We start from the raw sequence: 20352 nt of genomic DNA on the forward strand, positions 1-20352 counted from the left end.
TGAAGTAGAAAATCAACGTAACAAGAAGATTAAATTTCTACGATCTGATCGCGGAGGTGAATATCTGAGTTATGAGTTTGGCATACATTTAAAGAAATGCGGAATAATTTCACAATTGACACCGCCGGGAACACCACAACGAAACGGTGTGTCCGAACGTCGTAATCGAACTCTCTTAGATATGGTTCGTTCTATGATGTCTCTTACTGATTTGCCGTTATCATTTTGGAGTTATGCATTAGAGACAGCCGCATTCACTTTAAATAGAGCACCATCAAAATCCGTTGAAACGACACCGTATGAATTATGGTTTAATAAGAAACCTAAGCTGTCGTTCCTGAAAGTTTGGGGTTGCGAAGCCTATGTGAAAAAGTTACAACCGGACAAGCTAGAACCCAAAGCGGAGAAATGCGTCTTCATAGGATACCCTAAGGAAACTATAGGGTACACTTTCTATCACAGATCCGAAGGCAAGATCTTTGTTGCTAAGAACGGAACCTTTCTTGAGAAAGAATTTCTCACTAAAGAAGTGACTAGAAGAAAATGTGGTGACCCGGCATACCACTGCATGGTGTAGTATGCAAGTCTGATATAACACCAATGAAACACAGTTCCACTAGTATTATATCGCTCAGAGTGGTACAACAGAAACATATGCGGGTCCAAGGCATGTCTATAGAATTACAACATTTACTCTGTTACATAAGATCATCACAGCCTCCTACTTTACAATGAGGTAAATCTGCAAATAAACTCCAGAAGAACGACTCATAGTCTAATCCTATCACGAACTCTATTTGTAGAGTATTTGACTAGCTGTAGGGGCTATGAATAGATTCTAGCTAAATAGGAGCTAGGTTTAGGAAGCTAGTTCCTTTCTATGGCTAAACTAGGTTTTCTCCTTGTTGGACGTGGTATCTGACTCCTCTGACATGGTCCTGTCTCTTGAAGTAGTTGTTGACTCCTCGGTCTTCGAGTTGCACTGTAGATCCTCCATCGTGGCCTCCATATCTAAGCAGGGGATTTAAGAGTGGGATGAGTACGAGCGTACTCAACAAGTTCATTATAGGAAAGAGGTGTTTAATGCACTAGCTACAGCATTAGACCAGAAAGTCTAATACCAATGCAGGTTTTCATAATCATTTCTTCAAGAGGTTGCTTTTATTCAGAAGAACTATGTCCGTCAGCCTTCACCGGTTTACTAGAACTTCATGGAGCTCCTTTCCGGCCGCGTTCGCGATTCCATATCCCGAACAGGAGTGACAGTCACGATTCATTACACTCTGCAGAGGTGTGTTGCTTTACCCATAAGAGATCTTAACCTTGGTGCCAACCAAGCTGCAGGCTTGTCCACACTTCCTATGGTGTGAGGCCCGGTATAAGGTCATAGCCAATCATATTCCTCCGCTGCCTCATACACCCACCCGTTGTTGCAAACTCTGACCCTGGGTCCTCGCCGGTCCCATTATTCCCACTTACGGGTGGACCCCGACCACGACAACAGTTCAGGTCTCTACCATGAACTCCTTCGCCGGCAGCTGCAACCCATCATAGACCGCAATTACCGTGGGGACTTTATCGGGACCCCCACCCTACCACTTGTCCTCTCTTGGATCAAGGGTACCACTTGTCCTCTCTTGGATCAAGGGTCTACGGTAAAGCGCATCCGTTGATGTACAAGAGGTGGAAATACAATTGACTATTCCGTCCCACTCTGCATCTTATGGTTAACACGGGTATTACGGCACAAGAATCACTGGCGACATTTGTTGTTTAATCCTAGATGGATATAAACCCTTGCAATGGAACCTCCACCATATCAACACAATCCATGGTTCCATTGCCCACCACATAGTCATATTCATAGTTATGAAAGTAGTGGTTTTGGTTTTTTATGCAATAGTGATAACCATAGTACTTTGCAAGTAATTTGATAGAAATACTCAAATGACATGAGCAAGTGATGAACTTGCCTTTCTTGACTGCAAGATTATGCAGACAAGGTCTTCGATACACAATAACTCCAAATTCTGAAATATCATCATCGTCCGGTAAGGACGATGTTTAAAAGATTGCCAAGGATGCAATTAATGCATAAGTATGAGATGCAATCGCTCTAAGCGTGACCTAACCCCGATGATTTAGGATTAGTGAGTGGTAATGATTAGTTCAGGGTGTGTTGCACTTTTAGAGTGGTTCACAAACAAGGTTCTTATTCAGGGTTGTGTTGTTTTAGAATCATAAACAAGTGGTGAAATGCATAGTAACAATTATACACATCAAGGAATAGTGGTTGTATAATAAGTAAAGAGCAGTTGTCAATTTTAAGTCCTATAGTGCATGGTTGATGATTATTTATTATATATTTCAAAAGAATAACTTTTGAAGAACATGTTCACTAATGAAAAAGAATTATTTCAAATAGAAGTTATGTTCTTCTAGGGTTTACTATGACTTTCAATTGATTCAATAAATAAGTAATAGTTAGTTTCTAAACAAGATGGAAACAAGATGTTTTCATAATTCTTTGGTACATGTACAACTCTTGTTTGAATTTGAGGATGTATTTTACTTGGTAAGATAATGTGTTTCTATTCATAAGCTCCTAGGGTTTTACTAAATTAGGGTTTCAATAAAAATAGAATTAGGGTTGTTCATGATGGAATTAGGGTTTTATTTTATCTCATTTAGTATTTAAGGAACAGTTTGTTGAATAAGGGTTTGATTTAAGAAACAACTTTTAAATACAATTTAACAATGATATTACAACTATAAGGGCTAACGAGGAATACAAATGACCTTCTAATGTGATTCAATACTTAGTTATGATTTTTCCTTATTCTTAGGAGTTTAAAATAATTGAAGAAATAATCTTCTAGAACTAAGATAAAAATTAGATTATTGATGTTCGGATTATTAGGTGCTTGTTGCTATTTTACTTGATTTTAGGAATTTTATAGTAACTAAATTTATATTAGAAATCCTCATGCTTTTAATTGAGCTAATTTGATTTCTTAAATATTTAACATCAAATTGAGAGTTGATTACGATTTATATTTTTTTTAATTTTATGTTTAGAAAAATAGACTAGACACACAAGTACTCTAGTAGATTGAATCCTTTGGGCTGGATCTAATTAGTTTAGTAGCACGTAAACACTGATTGGGCCACTAGCATTCACGTACGTAGATAGTCGGGTGATACCCGCACACATGTAATGTCACAGTCTAGCTCGCACGTCTCTCTGTCCTCGCTCCCGTCGCACGAACCACTCGCCCTTGTTCCCGCACGCGTTCGTGATGCAGCCGCCGCTGCCTACTGCCCCGGCCACCGCCGGCCGTCTCCGGCGCTGCCGTTGCCAGGCACAGCCTCCCCGTCCTCTCCTCGCTCGCCTCCACCAACAACCCCCTCTCCTTGAGGCCTCTGGCGCGTGTACTCACCTCCGGGAACCCTAGCTACTGCTGGTCGATTCGGCCGTCGCCGGGCATCTCCGGCGCCGCCGTTCGCCGGCGAGGCTCCGCCTCCTCCTGATCTATCTTATGCCCTACTGGATTTGATCCCCCGCCCCAACTCGAAAACCCTAGCCGCTGTCCGTGGTTCCAACTGTCGCCGGCGACCATTAGCGCCACCGCGCGTCGATGGTTAACCGCTCCGGCCTTCTTCACCATCTAACTCCACTTCGACGCCCTCTGATTCCGCGCTGGACGGAATCCCCAATCCCTTCGGGTTGGCTCGCCGTCGGACGCTTCTGACGTCGCTGCTGCTTGGAATGGCTTCGGCGGCCGCCACGAGGTTCAGCCCCTCCTGCGCGCGCGGCCACGCGAAATCCAAGCCGGTGTGGCTCAGTTCCGTCGGCATGGCCCCAGCTGCCACGCCTCCGGCTGCTCGTCTCGTGAACTACCTGCATCTTGACGCCGGCAGGACGGCATCCTCTGCAACCCCGGCGTCATCGACCCGCAGCTGTTGCGTTGCTATGCTGGTTGTTGGTGATGATTTGTGGTGGTGGGGCTGGCATGATGGAGCTGCTGTTGCTGCAACACCAACATCTCCTTTGGCGTCGGCGGGAAGGTGCTGCGGTAGTGGTGGAGCTGCTGATGAGACGTGGGTGTGGTGATGTTGCTGGTGGTGGCATGGTGTTGTGATGCTGGTGATTACTTCCTCCTTGACGCCAGTCGGATGGCGTCTGCGACCGCAACCCCGGCGTCGACTTTGTCTGCAACCCTACAACATGGTGAGCTAACTACCTCCTTACTCCTCTGCCTATGGTCATAGTGCTATGTGATGCAATATTGCTGAGCATATGATGCCCCTGGTGATGATGTACTGGAGCTAAACCAGTTTGTGTTGATTTAATTGCATGCTAGCTGTCTCTATTATGTTGGTATCTCACTTTGGATGGTTTAATCATTCAGACACAGTTGGCTTGTTGTGATAATGATATAGCTCTTATCTACTGCATATACACTGTATTGTTAACTGAAGAAGTTCAGTTCTGCTATTATTAAGTCCTTATTGAGCTCAAATATGCTGGAAAAGCAATTCATGGTTAGTACTTGTGCTGCTTGGGCAATACATGATGCTTGTTGGCTGGGTGGTAATTAAATGATTGCGTTAATTATGGTTCTGCTTGGAGTTAACTGTGTTGGCCTGGAAACATTACCTGGACCCCAAGTAATTCCCTGAAGTTTATCTATATGGACACTCTATTGTGGATGTGTAGGTGTGGTGCCCCTGTTTGGATGGTTTATTCATCCAGGCATAATTATCTTGGTATAATAATTTGATGTTGCATTTATGGGTTGAGTTTAAGCAACAAGGTAGAGGTATTGGTGCTTGATGATTTACTTGATGGCTGGCTTGTATTTATGGATCTTGCTGCCTTTACAGATGGTTTCTCTTTTGTCGGAATAGAAACTGATAAGAACATTACTATGCTTACTTCTTGGCCTAGCCAATGATGCAATAGGCTGAGGCACAATTTCTTGATAAGAACAGATGCTATTGTGGCTTTTAATTCTCAGTGATGAGCTGGCATAGCACCTCAATGCAGATCTGAGAGAAATAATTCCTCCTGATCCTCCTAGACCAGATCTAGTTGCAGGGTGGTTGGATTTATTTACTTTGCATGTTACCCTTTTATTTTCCCTGAGATGCAAAGGCTAAGAACACATGCTTTTATTAAGTTGATGGATTAACCTGCTGTTTGTAGATATCTTGGCCTTCTGGACTGTTAATTGATCTTCTTCTTGTGGTCAGCCTGCTCCTCCTAGATTCTTGATTTGTTTCCTATTTCTTCTAAGAAATCATCGGTGGTGTTTGTTTATGGCGGTGGATGTGATCTTGCTGGTAGATCATGCACAAGGCTGGCAAGAGGATATATTGATGTTCTTCTTGATATTTGAGTGGATTTTTGCTAGTGCAAACGATGGCTAGCTGGGCTGCTGGTGACTAAGGTGAATGTGAGCAAAGTGTGATGCGGTTGGCTATTGCTTTGCTTTTGTAGTGCTGGGGTTTGCTGGGGAAGTGACAGCACATGATGTGCATGCAGTGACTGTGCTGCCTGTGTGTGTCCTGTTTCTAGTGACTATGCTGCCTGTGTGTATCCAACCTGATCTTCTTTGCCTCATAGTGCAAGGCATACGGTTGGCTTGTGCTTATCTAGTGCTGCCCTTTATTTTTGGTACTGCCAAGTGTATAATATATGTGAGCTTAATAAGATCAAGTGTGACTATTATGTTAATTAAGACTTTGCTTAATTAGCAAGTGGCTTCTAATATATGGACTAGAATCATATTGACTTCTCAATGTCAAGACTGATTCAAATAAATAACCTTGTGGGCTTTTAGAGGATTCTTGCTAGATTAGAGGGAAATAATATTGTTGCCTAAGGATAAATTAGATTTGGTGCTGCCTCTAGTCCTTTGTTGCCTTCAATTACTCATTTTTGTCTCGTGATCAGTGTTGCCTCTCCTGATCCAAGTGTATTCTATTTGTCCCTGTTATTGCCTAAGAAAAATATTCCTCCCTCTAATCACTATTTGGGGATCAAGATTAGTTCTTGACTCCCATTAGCTAGATTCCAACATTAAAATGCCTCATCATGGATGATGGCAACATTTTAATATTCACCCAACAATTTCCTTTTTCTTTGTTGTTTGTTTTGCAGATAAAGAATAAGATTGGAAGATCGAGAAGATTTAGATTTAGGTCTTCTTTTATTTTCCTTTTGTAATCATTCTCTATTTATATTTATGTGACTTGTAAATAATTGGTAATGATATTTGTAGTAAAGTTTAAATTACTTATTCTTTTGGAATTATCAAATGTGTTTACTTTTACACATTGTATTTCTTGTTGTAGTTTGGAATTCAAATTCAATTCAATTTCTATTTGAATTCATATTATCCATATTTGATTGAATTCAAATTGGTTCTCCCAAAACACATGAATTCACAAAGTCATGTCAAAATTTGTCGCACTCACATCGATGACTAACTCAATTCCACCGATACAAGAGAAATCTCGATCACTTTGACAGTTTTAAACAAAAGCGCGAAAATTCCCCAGATTTTCTATGCATGAATGCAATGCACACATCTGTTTCCTCTATTTTTGTAACCCCAATACCTGGGATATTACAGTCTCTACCCCTTAAACTAAACTTCGTCCTCGAAGTTTGAACTCTCTCACGTTTCGGAGTGTGGATCTGACTTGTGCAGACTACGACTTTTCTCGAACTCCGTATTGATCTTACTGGATATTATTGAATATATCCCTTGTCCAGATTCTTCCTGTAATCCATTAGTGTCTATCTCTGAACCATGACTCCTTACTTCAATTCCATGATTTCTTTTAATATCATAATCTTGTTTCCTTTCCCATTGAAGATTCAATGATTGGGACTTATTCTGGTGCTGCTAGTCTTATTTGAAGACTAATTGGATAACATACTCCTGATTCGTGAGTAGGTCTTTGTTTTCCCTTACTACCAAAAGTGCAATAATGGTACTTGGTAAGGTACTTATCATAGAAATGGTCGTGATGGTTTATTTCCCTAAGAATGGTTTAGACTCACTTAGTCTATCCAATCCAAGATTATGGTTGATACCTATAACTCTTTTGGTTCTTTTAGGTTCCATGAAAGGAATCTTTCAAATGGACTTTAATTTTGGTATAGTCAATCTCCTTCGGTCTTTGGCCTTCTTGAGCTCTATTTGATCTCCGGTATTTTCTTCTTCCAACTTCATTATCCTTGGCTTACTTGAGCTTCCGTACTTCTGAGTAAATATTACTCACTTTCTCAATTTATAATCCACTTCTTACTTCCTCGAGGTATAACCTCGGCTTCTGGTCTGACATCCTTCTGAAAGTATTGTTCAATAATCTTATGAAAATAAGACCGAACTTCCTCTCAGTTCAGACCTTCTTCCTCTATCTTGCTCAAAATATTGAGTTATTGTACATCCAACTCAATCTTTACTCTACCCCTTAGAGTTTTCTTATGGTCTTCAACTCCTTTTCTTCCAACCATTGGACTTATGGTTAGAATATTGGTCTGGGTTTAAATTATGGTTTGTACTTCTTCTAAGGTCTCGCCTAGAATGTTTGTGGTGTATCCACTCAATTTATGGACATCCAATGTGAATCCTTCGACTAAAGGTTTATCGGTCATAGTTATATGGCTGACAAAATTTTATTTGTTCACAACTTCTTGGTACGAATAATCCAATTATGGACTACTTGATACTAATTGTGGCTATTTGTTATCTACAAGCGTACTCTATTATAGGTTTTGACCAATTGGTCAGGACATCATCTACTTTATCTTCCAGTATTGATCCTATACCAATTGTGGTCTTCAGATACCAGCTATGGTCTTCTTATATCTGCTATGGTTTCATAGGTCTTTTTTTTTCGAGGATTTATTTTTGCAAGAAAACCACTAGCTGCCACTATGAATATAGTATCCTGAGTGATTCTCATACATTACCTCTTCTATAATGTCTATGGATCTGCTTCAGCTTCACTATAATCATCATATTTCTCACCTTCATGCTTCTCATGTACCAAAGTACTCCTCTGTTGAGGTAAAGCATGAGTTTTGGTTGGTACTTCCTTCTGAGTATTGTGGTTACTTCCCACAACTTTGCTCCTTTTTCTAATGAAGCTTCATCTTGTCTTCGGAATCTTCAGATTTCGTCACTTCCTCACACGAATACCATTACCCTCTAGATCTTTAACATCAAGTAAAAGCTTGATATTGCAACATGCACTTGCATATCAAAGTCAAACTTCATGTATGGATCTAGTCAAACAATGAAAATCCAATAAAATCCAGGAAGATTCAGCTTTGTGCTTATAATACACACCATCATAAGCCTGAATAATAGTTGAGTAATACATCTCTAAACATCAGGCTCTGATGTGTAGTATATAACACCACATAAGATAGGTTTATATCGTGATACTTAGCTCGAATATGGGGATTTCTACTATTTATCTCAACATTTACCGTAATTGCACATTTGCAATGTGATAAACTTGAAACAAAGTGGTCTAGGATAGCTAAGGTTAACCTAGTTTTGTTTGGAAGTACTACTTAACTTTTATTTTATTGAGGACTATCTCACATGATATGTCTAGGTTTTAACATTCCTACTCTAAACACATAACTATGGAAATATAGCTCACATACTTCCATATGTTCTTACCATATAACTAGGGTTCTGATGTACTTGACCCAGTTCCCATGGTTTGGAACACTGTTCATGCACTATTGTCTGGCTTCTTATTGTACTTCTTCTAAGTATTGATGATGTTCTAATCCATCACATAACGATTCTCAGGTGAATCACATATGATTACTACCTCTAATCTGTAAGTAGACATGTTTTATTTCTATCTCTCCTCCTTACCTCCCATGATTGACTCATCATGGTCTATACTACCTCATATAACTCCGAATTATCACTTACTATCATTTGTTTCACATGTCTAAATAATTTTAATTACTCATTACTTAACTTGGTCTACATCTTCTATTAGGATTTCTTAATTATCTTCATCATTTGACATTACTTCTAGTGCAGGTCTGAGTAATTCTTACTTAATCATAACTTGAGTTGGTACACATCTTCCAATAGGATAGTTTCCTTATGGTCGTATCCTCTCTTTGGACTACCATGTATTGTATACCAACTGTGATCTACTCATCTTTTGTTTTGAGGACTTAATGGTATACTACATATTTGGGATTAGCTGACTAATTTTACTTTATCTTAGTAAGCTAGGTAAGAAATGTTGACTTAAGTGTGTCAGGATTATTCACAAATGAATACCCATCTCAAGTCATAAAAATATTTGGTTTCCCTAGGTCAACTTCCTATTGACACTGCCAATCCTATAGGTCTCCTTTAAAGGGTTTTAATCCTAGGGTCAAAGCATTTGCTCTGATACCAACTGTGGTGACCCGGCATACCACTGCATGGTGTAGTATGCAAGTCTGATATAACACCAATGAAACACAGTTCCACTAGTATTATATCGCTCAGAGTGGTACAACAGAAACATATGCGGGTCCAAGGCATGTCTATAGAATTACAACATTTACTCTGTTACATAAGATCATCACAGCCTCCTACTTTACAATGAGGTAAATCTGCAAATAAACTCCAGAAGAACGACTCGTAGTCTAATCCTATCACGAACTCTATTTGTAGAGTATTTGACTAGTAGGGGGCTATGAATAGATTCTAGCTAAATAGGAGCTAGGTTTAGGAAGCTAGTTCCTTTCTATGGCTAAACTAGGTTTTCTCCTTGTTGGACGTGGTATCTGACTCCTCTGACATGGTCCTGTCTCTTGAAGTAGTTGTTGACTCCTCGGTCTTCGAGTTGCACTGTAGATCCTCCATCGTGGCCTCCATATCTAAGCAGGGGATTTAAGAGTGGGATGAGTACGAGCGTACTCAACAAGTTCATTATAGGAAAGAGGTGTTTAATGCACTAGCTACGACATTAGACCGTAAAGTCTAATACCAATGCAGGTTTTCATAATCATTTCTTCAAGAGGTTGCTTTTATTCGGAAGAACTATGTCCGTCGGCCTTCACCGGTTTACTAGAACTTCATGGAGCTCCTTTCCGGCCGCGTCATCGCGATTCCATATCCCGGAACAGGGAGTGACAGGTCACGATTCATTACACTCTGCAGAGGTGTGTTGCTTTACCCATAAGAGATCTTAACCTTGGTGCCAACCAAGCTGCAGGCTTGTCCACACTTCCTATGGTGTGAGGCCCGGTATAAGGTCATAGCCAATCATATTCCTCCGCTGCCTCATACACCCACCCGTTGTTGCAAACTCCGACCCTGGGTCCTCGCCGGTCCCATTATTCCCACTTACGGGTGGACCCCGACCACGACAACAGTTCAGGTCTCTACCATGAACTCCTTCACGGCAAGTTGCAACCCATCATAGACCGCAATTACCGTGGGGACTTTATCGGGACCCCCACCCTACCACTTGTCCTCTCTTGGATCAAGGGTACCACTTGTCCTCTCTTGGATCAAGGGTCTACGGTAAAGCGCATCCGTTGATGTACAAGAGGTGGAAATACAATTGACTATTCCGTCCCACTCCAGATCTTATGGTTAACACGGGTATTACGGCACAAGAATCACTGGCGACATTTGTTGTTTAATCCTAGATGGATATAAACCCTTGCAATGGAACCTCCACCATATCAACACAATCCATGGTTCCATTGCCCACCACATAGTCATATTCATAGTTATGAAAGTAGTGGTTTTGGTTTTTTATGCAATAGTGATAACCATAGTACTTTGCAAGTAATTTGATAGAAATACTCAAATGACATGAGCAAGTGATGAACTTGCCTTTCTTGACTGCAAGATTATGCAGACAAGGTCTTCGATACGCAATAACTCCAAATTCTGAAATATCATCATCGTCCGGTAAGGACGATGTTTAAAAGATTGCCAAGGATGCAATTAATGCATAAGTATGAGATGCAATCGCTCTAAGCGTGACCTAACCCCGATGATTTAGGATTAGTGAGTGGTAATGATTAGTTCAGGGTGTGTTGCACTTTTAGAGTGGTTCACAAACAAGGTTCTTATTCAGGGTTGTGTTGTTTTAGAATCATAAACAAGTGGTGAAATGCATAGTAACAATTATACACATCAAGGAATAGTGGTTGTATAATAAGTAAAGAGCAGTTGTCAATTTTAAGTCCTATAGTGCATGGTTGATGATTATTTATTATATATTTCAAAAGAATAACTTTTGAAGAACATGTTCACTAATGAAAAAGAATTATTTCAAATAGAAGTTATGTTCTTCTAGGGTTTACTATGACTTTCAATTGATTCAATAAATAAGTAATAGTTAGTTTCTAAACAAGATGGAAACAAGATGTTTTCATAATTCTTTGGTACATGTACAACTCTTGTTTGAATTTGAGGATGTATTTTACTTGGTAAGATAATGTGTTTCTATTCATAAGCTCCTAGGGTTTTACTAAATTAGGGTTTCAATAAAAATAGAATTAGGGTTGTTCATGATGGAATTAGGGTTTTATTTTATCTCATTTAGTATTTAAGGAAATGCTTTGTTGAATAAGGGTTTGATTTAAGAAACAACTTTTAAATACAATTTAACAATGATATTACAACTATAAGGGCTAACGAGGAATACAAATGACCTTCTAATGTGATTCAATACTTAGTTATGATTTTTCCTTATTCTTAGGAGTTTAAAATAATTGAAGAAATAATCTTCTAGAACTAAGATAAAAATTAGATTATTGATGTTCGGATTATTAGGTGCTTGTTGCTATTTTACTTGATTTTAGGAATTTTATAGTAACTAAATTTATATTAGAAATCCTCATGCTTTTAATTGAGCTAATTTGATTTCTTAAATATTTAACATCAAATTGAGAGTTGATTACGATTTATATTTTTTTTAATTTTATTTTTAGAAAAATAGACTAGACACACAAGTACTCTAGTAGATTGAATCCTTTGGGCTGGATCTAATTAGTTTAGTAGCACGTAAACACTGATTGGGCCACTAGCATTCACGTACGTAGATAGTCGGGTGATACCCGCACACATGTAATGTCACAGTCTAGCTCGCACGTCTCTCTGTCCTCGCTCCCGTCGCACGAACCACTCGCCCCTGTTCCCGCACGCGTTCGTGATGCAGCCGCCGCTGCCTACTGCCCCGGCCACCGCCGGCCGTCTCCGGCGCTGCCGTTGCCAGGCACAGCCTCCCCGTCCTCTCCTCGCTCGCCTCCACCAACAACCCCCTCTCCTTGAGGCCTCTGGCGCGTGTACTCACCTCCGGGAACCCTAGCTACTGCTGGTCGATTCGGCCGTCGCCGGGCATCTCCGGCGCCGCCGTTCGCCGGCGAGGCTCCGCCTCCTCCTGATCTATCTTATGCCCTACTGGATTTGATCCCCCGCCCCAACTCGAAAACCCTAGCCGCTGTCCGTGGTTCCAACTGTCGCCGGCGACCATTAGCGCCGCCGCGCATCGATGGTTAACCGCTCCGGCCTTCTTCACCATCTAACTCCACTTCGACGCCCTCTGATTCCGCGCTGGACGGAATCCCCAATCCCTTCGGGTTGGCTCGCCGTCGGACGCTTCTGACGTCGCTGCTGCTTGGAATGGCTTCGGCGGCCGCCACGAGGTTCAGCCCCTCCTGCGCGCGCGGCCACGCGAAATCCAAGCCGGTGTGGCTCAGTTCCGTCGGCATGGCCCCAGCTGCCACGCCTCCGGCTGCTCGTCTCGTGAACTACCTGCATCTTGACGCCGGCAGGACGGCATCCTCTGCAACCCCGGCATCATCGACCCGCAGCTGTTGCGTTGCTATGCTGGTTGTTGGTGATGATTTGTGGTGGTGGGGCTGGCATGATGGAGCTGCTGTTGCTGCAACACCAACATCTCCTTTGGCGTCGGCGGGAAGGTGCTGCGGTAGTGGTGGAGCTGCTGATGAGACGTGGGTGTGGTGATGTTGCTGGTGGTGGCATGGTGTTGTGATGCTGGTGATTACTTCCTCCTTGACGCCAGTCGGATGGCGTCTGCGACCGCAACCCCGGCGTCGACTTTGTCTGCAACCCTACAACATGGTGAGCTAACTACCTCCTTACTCCTCTGCCTATGGTCATAGTGCTATGTGATGCAATATTGCTGAGCATATGATGCCCCTGGTGATGATGTACTGGAGCTAAACCAGTTTGTGTTGATTTAATTGCATGCTAGCTGTCTCTATTATGTTGGTATCTCACTTTGGATGGTTTAATCATTCAGACACAGTTGGCTTGTTGTGATAATGATATAGCTCTTATCTACTGCATATACACTGTATTGTTAACTGAAGAAGTTCAGTTCTGCTATTATTAAGTCCTTATTGAGCTCAAATATGCTGGAAAAGCAATTCATGGTTAGTACTTGTGCTGCTTGGGCAATACATGATGCTTGTTGGCTGGGTGGTAATTAAATGATTGCGTTAATTATGGTTCTGCTTGGAGTTAACTGTGTTGGCCTGGAAACATTACCTGGACCCCAAGTAATTCCCTGAAGTTTATCTATATGGACACTCTATTGTGGATGTGTAGGTGTGGTGCCCCTGTTTGGATGGTTTATTCATCCAGGCATAATTATCTTGGTATAATAATTTGATGTTGCATTTATGGGTTGAGTTTAAGCAACAAGGTAGAGGTATTGGTGCTTGATGATTTACTTGATGGCTGGCTTGTATTTATGGATCTTGCTGCCTTTACAGATGGTTTCTCTTTTGTCGGAATAGAAACTGATAAGAACATTACTATGCTTACTTCTTGGCCTAGCCAATGATGCAATAGGCTGAGGCACAATTTCTTGATAAGAACAGATGCTATTGTGGCTTTTAATTCTCAGTGATGAGCTGGCATAGCACCTCAATGCAGATCTGAGAGAAATAATTCCTCCTGATCCTCCTAGACCAGATCTAGTTGCAGGGTGGTTGGATTTATTTACTTTGCATGTTACCCTTTTATTTTCCCTGAGATGCAAAGGCTAAGAACACATGCTTTTATTAAGTTGATGGATTAACCTACTGTTTGTAGATATCTTGGCCTTCTGGACTGTTAATTGATCTTCTTCTTGTGGTCAGCCTGCTCCTCCTAGATTCTTGATTTGTTTCCTATTTCTTCTAAGAAATCATCGGTGGTGTTTGTTTATGGCGGTGGATGTGATCTTGCTGGTAGATCATGCACAAGGCTGGCAAGAGGATCTATTGATGTTCTTCTTGATATTTGAGTGGATTTTTGCTAGTGCAAACGATGGCTAGCTGGGCTGCTGGTGACTAAGGTGAATGTGAGCAAAGTGTGATGCGGTTGGCTACTGCTTTGCTTTTGTAGTGCTGGGGTTTGCTGGGGAAGTGACAGCACATGATGTGCATGCAGTGACTGTGCTGCCTGTGTGTGTCCTGTTTCTAGTGACTGTGCTGCCTGTGTGTATCCAACCTGATCTTCTTTGCCTCATAGTGCAAGGCATACGGTTGGCTTGTGCTTATCTAGTGCTGCCCTTTATTTTTGGTACTGCCAAGTGTATAATATATGTGAGCTTAATAAGATCAAGTGTGACTATTATGTTAATTAAGACTTTGCTTAATTAGCAAGTGGCTTCTAATATATGGACTAGAATCATATTGACTTCTCAATGTCAAGACTGATTCAAATAAATAACCTTGTGGGCTTTTAGAGGATTCTTGCTAGATTAGAGGGAAATAATATTGTTGCCTAAGGATAAATTAGATTTGGTGCTGCCTCTAGTCCTTTGTTGCCTTCAATTACTCATTTTTGTCTCGTGATCAGTGTTGCCTCTCCTGATCCAAGTGTATTCTATTTGTCCCTGTTATTGCCTAAGAAAAATATTCCTCCCTCTAATCACTATTTGGGGATCAAGATTAGTTCTTGACTCCCATTAGCTAGATTCCAACATTAAAATGCCTCATCATGGATGATGGCAACATTTTAATATTCACCCAACAATTTCCTTTTTCTTTGTTGTTTGTTTTGCAGATAAAGAATAAGATTGGAAGATCGAGAAGATTTAGATTTAGGTCTTCTTTTATTTTCCTTTTGTAATCATTCTCTATTTATATTTATGTGACTTGTAAATAATTGGTAATGATATTTGTAGTAAAGTTTAAATTACTTATTCTTTTGGAATTATCAAATGTGTTTACTTTTACACATTGTATTTCTTGTTGTAGTTTGGAATTCAAATTCAATTCAATTTCTATTTGAATTCATATTATCCATATTTGATTGAATTCAAATTGGTTCTCCCAAAACACATGAATTCACAAAGTCATGTCGAAATTTGTCGCACTCACATCGATGACTAACTCAATTCCACCGATACAAGAGAAATCTCGATCACTTTGACAGTTTTAAACAAAAGCGCGAAAATTCCCCAGATTTTCTATGCATGAATGCAATGCACACATCTGTTTCCTCTATTTTTGTAACCCCAATACCTGGGATATTACAGAAAAGTAGAACTCGATGAGATTGAAGAATCTCTGCTCGTTGATCAGAGTAGCACAGTACCGGAAGTTGTTCCTGTGCCGCCTACACAGGCAACAGAGGAAGCTAATGATAATGATCATGAAACTTCAAATGAGATAACTACTGAACCTCGCAGATCGAGAAGGGAACGTGCCACTCCTGAATGGTATGATCCTTGTCTAAATGTCATGATTGTGGATAACAATGATGAAGACCCTGCGACGTATGAAGAAGCGATGATGAGCCCAGATTCCAACAAATGGCAAGAAGCCATGAAATCCGAAATGGGATCCATGTATGATAACAAAGTATGGACTTTGGTAGACTTACCTGATAGCCGAAAGGCTGTCGAGAATAAATGGATCTTCAAGAGAAAAACAGATGCTGATGGTAATATTACTGTCTATAAAGCTCGACTTGTCGCAAAGGGTTTCCGACAAATTCAAGGTGTTGACTACGATGAGACTTTCTCACCTGTAGCGAAGCTAAAATCTGTGAGGATTTTGTTAGCAATAGCTGCATTTTTCGATTATGAGATTTGGCAGATGGATGTCAAAACGGCGTTCCTTAATGGAGACATTGAGGAAGAGTTGTATATGGTACAACCCAAAGGTTTTGTCGATCCTAAAAATGCTGACAAAGTATGCAAGCTTCAGCGTTCAATCTATGGACTGAAGCAAGCATCGAGAAGTTGGAACCGACGTTTTGATAAGGTGATCAAAGACTTCGGGTTTATACAGTGTCATGGAGAGGCCTGTATTTACAAGAAATTGAGTGGGAGCTCTGTAGCATTCCTGATATTATATGTAGATGACATATTATTGATTGGGAATGAGATAGAGCTATTAAGCTGTGTAATGGGTTTTTTGTAGTATAGTTTTTCAATGTAAGACCTTGGTGAAGCAGCGTATATATTAGGCATCAAGATTTATAGAGATAGATCAAGACGTCTAATAGGGCTATCACAGAGTACATACCTGGACAAGATTCTAAAGAAGTTTAGAATGAACGAAAGTAAGAAAGGATTCTTACCTATGTTACCAGGCAAGGTCTTGAGTAAGACTCAAGGTCCGGCTACGGTAGAAGAAAGAGAAAGGATGAGTCAGATCCTCTATGCCTCGGCAGTAGGCTCTATCATGTATGCCATGCTATGTACAAGACCGGATATAGCACATGCTGTTAGTTTAACTAGCAGATATCAAAGTGATCCAGGAATGGAACACTGGACAGCGGTCAAGAATATCCTGAAGTACTTGAAAAGAACTAAGGATATGTTTCTTTGTTATGGAGGTGACCAAGAGCTCGTTGTAACAAGTTACACCGATGCAAGTTGGAACACTGATCCTGATGACTCTAAGTCACGGTCACGGGTACGTGTTTATATTGAATGGTGCTGCAGTAAGCTGGGCAAGCTCGAAGCAGTGCACGGTGGCGAAATCCTCAACAGAATCGGAGTACATAGCGGCTTCAGAGGCTTCATCAGAAGCGGTATGGATGAAGAGGTTCATTGTAGAGCTCGGTGTGGTTCCTAGTGCATTGGACCCACTAGTCATCTACTGTGATAACATGGGTGCCATCGCCAATGCACAAGAACCAAGGTCACACAAGAGGCTGAAGCATATCAAGCTACGTTATCATTCGATTCGCGAGTACATCGAAGATGGAGAAGTAAAGATTTGCAAAGTACACACTGATCTGAATGTAGCAGATCCGTTGACTAAAGCTCTCCCTAGGGCAAAGCATGACCAACACCAGAATGCCATGGGTGTTAGGTACCTTACAATATAATCTAGATTATTGACTCTAGTGCAAGTGGGAGACTGTTGGAGATATGCCCAAGAGGCAATAATAAAAGTGGTTATTATATATCTTTATGTTTATGATAAATATTTATATACCATGCTAAAATTGTATTAACCGAAACATTGATACATGTGTGTTATGTAAACAAACAAATGAGTCCCTAGTAAGCCTCTTAACTAGCTTGTTGATTAATAGATGATTAGTTTCATAATCATGAACATTGGATGTTATTAATGACAAGGTTATATCATTATATGAATGATGTAATGGACACACCCAATTAAGCGTAGCATAAGATCACGTCATTAAGTTATTTGCTATAAGCTTTCGATACATAGTTACCTAGTCCTTATGACCATGAGATCATGTAAATCACTTATGCCGGAAAGGTACTTTGATTACATCAAACGCCACTGCGTAAATGGGTGGTTATAAAGGTGGGATTAAGTATCCGGAAAGTATGAGTTGAGGCATATGGATCAATAGTGGGATTTGTCCATCCCGATGACGGATAGATATACTCTGGGCCCTCTCGGTGGAATGTCGTCTAATGTCTTGCAAGCATATGAATAAGTTCATAAGAGACCACATACCACGGTACGAGTAAAGAGTATTTGTCAGGAGACGAGGTTGAACAAGGTATAGAGTGATACCGATGATCAAACCTCGGACAAGTAAAATATCGCGTGACAAAGGGAATTGGTATTGTATGTGAATGGTTCATTCGATCACTAAGTCATCGTTGAATATGTGGGAGCCATTATGGATCTCCAGATCCCGCTATTGGTTATTGGTCGGAGTGAGTACTCAACCATGTCCGCATAGTTCGCGAACCGTAGGGTGACACACTTAAAGTTGGATGTTGAAATGGTAGAACTTGAATATGGAATGGAGTTCGAATATTTGTTCGAAGTCCCGGATGAGATCCCGGATATCACGAGGAGTTCCGGAATGGTCCGGAGAATAAGATTCATATATAGGAAGTCATTTTATGTGATTTAAAATGATCCGGAAGGTTCTATGGAAGGTTCTAGAAGGTTCTAGAAAAGTCCGGAAGAAACCACTAAGGAAGGCGGAGTCCCGGAGGGACTCCACCTCCCATGGCCGGCCAACCCTAAGGGGGAGGAGTCCCAAGTGGACTCCCCTATGGGGGCCGGCCACCCCCCCACATGGAAGGGGGGAATCCCACCCCAAGTGGGATTCCCACCTTGGGTAGGTTTCCCTATCACATGGAAGGTTTTGGGTTCGGGTCTTATTCGGAGACTTGTAGTCCAACACTTGGGGCTTCCACCTATATAATGAGGGGCCAAGGGGAGGGGGCCGGCCACCCAAAACACCACAAAGTGGCCGCACCCCTAGATGGCCGGCGCCCCCCTCTCCCCAAACCCTAGCCGCCCCACTCCTGCTTCTTCCCCGCACGCTTAGCGAAGCTCCGCCGGGATTCTCCACCGCCACCGACACCACGCCGTCGTGCTGTCGGATTCAAGAGGAGCTACTACTTCCGCTGCCCGCTGGAACGGGGAGGTGGACGTCGTCTTCATCAACAACCGAACGTGTGACCGAGTACGGAGGTGCTGCCCGTTCGTGGCGCCGTGATCAAGATCTTCTACGCGCTTTTGCAAGCGGCAAGTGAACGTCTACCGCAGCAACAAGAGCCTCATCTTGTAGGCTTTGGAATCTCTTCAAGGGTGAGACTCGACAATCCCCTCATTGCTACCGTCTTCTAGATTGCATCTTGGCTTGGATTTCGTGTTCGCGGTAGGAATTTTTTTGTTTTCTATGCTACGTTATCCTACAAGAATTGCCTCCCACGCCAGCAAGCTATTTTCTGGCACCGTTTCCAACAAGTTCTGCTACATGTTTACTTGCTGCCATATTTATTTCAGATTGCTATTACCACTCATATTCATCCATATTACTTGTATTTCACTATCTCTTCGCCGAACTAGTGCACCTATACATCTGACAAGTGTATTAGGTGTGTTGGGGACACAAGAGACTTCTTGTATCTTAATTGCAGGGTTGCTTGAGAGGAATATCTCTGACCTCTACCTCCCTGAGTTCGATAAACCTTGGGTGATTCACTTAAGGGAAACTTGCTGCTGTTCTACAAACCTCTGCTCTTGGAGGCCCAACATTGTCTACAGGAATAGAAGCGTGCGTAGACATCAGTCGGCATGATGGCAATCAGAGCAACTCTGGGAACCGCGGCAACTACAAACCATGACCTCAGAGGACCCCCCGAGTTACCCTTCGCTGAGCAGATTAACGCTCCTTGCTACTTGCACGCGTACATCGACTCTAAAGACAATAAGAAGAAGTCAAGTCACCTGCTCAGAGACTGTCGACAGTTCATCGAGATGCAGAAGCTCATTCAGCAGCAGCAGCAGCTACCGCCACCACCACCGCCTCCACCTCAGCACCAAGTTCAGCAAGTTCAGCCCCACAACACCAACGAGTCCTTTCCGCCACCACGAGGGCAGACGAGCATGATCCACAGAACTGGTGTTTCGAGAAGGGAGATGAAGAAGCTCACCCAAGAAATCAACCTGGCAGAAAGCATCATGGCCAATATCCCTAAATACATCGACTGGTCATCTCAGAGCATTACGTTCAGCAGAGCAGATCACCCGATGACAATTCCAAAGCCAGGACATGCTGCGTTAGTAGTTGAGGCGCAAATTGGGGGATTTAAGATGAGCAAAGTTTTCATGGATGGTGGAAGCGGACTAAACCTGATATTCCTCGACACGATCAAAAGTATGGGAATCACGATGAGGATGCTAGAAGAGACAGATACCTGTTTCCACGGGATCCTCCCCACCTCGCCGGCGTACTCTATTGGCAAAGTTTATCTGAACGTTGTCTTTGCTAAACCGACAACTTCAGGAAGGAAAAGATCGAGTTCGAGGTGGTAAATTGGGAATCACAGTACCACGCTATACTCGGAAGATCAGCTTATGCCAAGTTC

The 20352-nt window shown here is 41.9% G+C and overlaps 2 long non-coding RNA genes across 2 annotated transcripts; both read left to right on the plus strand.

Moving 5' to 3' along the window:
* The first annotated feature begins 3228 nt into the window (after nucleotides 1-3228).
* On the plus strand, nucleotides 3229-6305 carry LOC139838411 (uncharacterized). The gene is made up of 2 exons (XR_011754818.1): nucleotides 3229-4231; nucleotides 6167-6305. It is a non-coding gene; the product is annotated as an uncharacterized lncRNA (long non-coding RNA).
* Nucleotides 6306-12087: 5782 nt separating this feature from the next.
* Nucleotides 12088-14679, plus strand: LOC127341404 (uncharacterized). Its single transcript, XR_007875494.2, has 2 exons — nucleotides 12088-13151; nucleotides 14130-14679. It is a non-coding gene; the product is annotated as an uncharacterized lncRNA (long non-coding RNA).
* The last annotated feature ends 5673 nt before the right edge of the window (nucleotides 14680-20352 follow it).

The sequence above is a fragment of the Lolium perenne genome, chromosome 3 (genome assembly GCF_019359855.2).
Source record: "Lolium perenne isolate Kyuss_39 chromosome 3, Kyuss_2.0, whole genome shotgun sequence".
Taxonomy (NCBI): Eukaryota; Viridiplantae; Streptophyta; class Magnoliopsida; order Poales; family Poaceae; genus Lolium; species Lolium perenne.